This window comes from Phycodurus eques, chromosome 16 (genome assembly GCF_024500275.1).
Source record: "Phycodurus eques isolate BA_2022a chromosome 16, UOR_Pequ_1.1, whole genome shotgun sequence".
Classification (NCBI taxonomy): Eukaryota; Metazoa; Chordata; class Actinopteri; order Syngnathiformes; family Syngnathidae; genus Phycodurus; species Phycodurus eques.
The window spans coordinates 5,864,521-5,866,448 of NC_084540.1; positions in this window are offsets into that span (position 1 = coordinate 5,864,521).

The following is a 1,928-nucleotide window of genomic DNA, read 5'->3' on the forward strand; positions in this document are numbered from 1 at the left end:
CAGGGAAGCTCCTTTTATACCCAATCATGTCACCCACCTGTCCCCAGTTAGCCTGTTCACCTGTGGGATGCTCCAAACAGGTGTTTGATGAACATTCCTCAACTTTCTCAGTCTTTTTTGGCACCTGTCCCAGCTTTTTTGGAACGTGTTGCAGCCATGAAATTGATGATTGTTTGCTAAAAGCAATACAGTTTATCAGTTTGAACATTAAATATATTGTCTTTGTAGTGTATTCTATTAAATATAGGTTGAACATGATTTGCAAATGCCTGTGTGGGTTTTCTCCGGGCACTCCGGTTTCCTCCCACATCCCAAAAACATGCATTCATTGGAGACTCTAAATTGCCCGTAGGCATGACTGTGAGTGCGAATGGTTGTCTGTTTGTATGTGCCCTGCGATTGGCTGGCAACCAGTTCAGGGTGTACCCCGCCTCCTGCCCGATGACAGCTGGGATAGGCTCCAGCACGCCCGCGACCCTAGTGAGGATAAGCGGCTCAGAAAATGGATGGATGGATGTGTTCTTTTTTTTTTTTTTAACACAATGTCCCAACTTCAATGGAATTGGGGTTGTAAGAGAGATAGAGTCTAGGGATAATGACAAAATGGTTTATTGCCTATGACGTCACCACCTGGCAGTGTGCCATCGCATGTGTCTGATGACGTCACCTCCGGCGAAAACAAAATGACGTCACATTTGATAAAAACAAAAAGACGTCACATCCGGTGAAAACAAAGGGAGATCATGGTCCCTGGCGTTTTTTGTCGCATGACATCATGTTCGGGGACATTTGTAGGAACAAAGGAAGTCATTGGGTGTCATTTGGGCAACAAAAGAGGTCATTTATGATCATACCTGTGAATATTGTTTTTTTCCGGCCTGTGTGACTGCGTCTCACAGCTTTTGGCAAGGCAGCTGCAAAGAATGAGGTCATCACGTGGCTTGTGCAGGTGACATGGGGTGTCCGAGATGTTTGAGTGTCATGTCCAGAGGTCACAACCCCACACCTGTAGAGAATGGGACACTCACGTGGCTTGTGCAGGTTACATGGGGTATCTGAGATGTTAGAAGATCTGAAAAAAAAAATAGTATTTAGCCAAGAAAATGTCTTTTCTCTGACCACAGGGTTGTGCCAAATGCTGAGCGTAACATCAGTCTGGAAAATCCCTTTCAGCGAACATACCCAAACATGTTTTCGTTCTCAAGGTTCTTAACGTGTAAACCATAAACATGTCAGTTTTACATTTCGTGTGGGAGTTTCCGAGACTCTTATTAAAACAACATGTCTCGACATGTATCTTTTGGGACGAAGGTCTCTTTATTTAAATTGCATGTGTGTCTCGAAATGACGACAAACCTTTTTTTAATCAGTCTCTTATCGGAAGGTGGCTAAAACTAAAATAACGAGACCATTTTATCACCCTGCATTGTTCCACGCTCATCCTCTTTCATACCTGTAATGAAAGTTTCAAATGTTGTGTGGTGTGCAAACGTTAATATTTTCATGTGACATTTGAGGTGTGGGGTGAGACATTTCATCTGGTTCAGTTAACAACATATTCCAGTCTGCGTGTGACTCTAGAGTTAACGTCTACCTCGGCCGGGAGCAGTGGTAGTGTGAGGCTGCGGTGTCGGGTGGCATCTTTTGCGTGGCATGTCCGCTAGATATCCCCCCTTCGGCGGCTGGAACCGGCTCGATGGTGGATGTAGGCGACGTCTCGTTTAAAGATGGCACAGGTTGACAGGAACACACACACAACAATGCAGTTACCAAAGTACAACCTTAGTGCATATCACCCCCCTTATGGCTATAACAGTTGTTCATGGCAACTTCCAAAATAAGGTCATCCTATATGTGTATATGGGTGTAGGGGTCAGGATTGACGTGTGTGGATGGATGTGTGTAGGTGTGGCTATTGGGATGGCAGT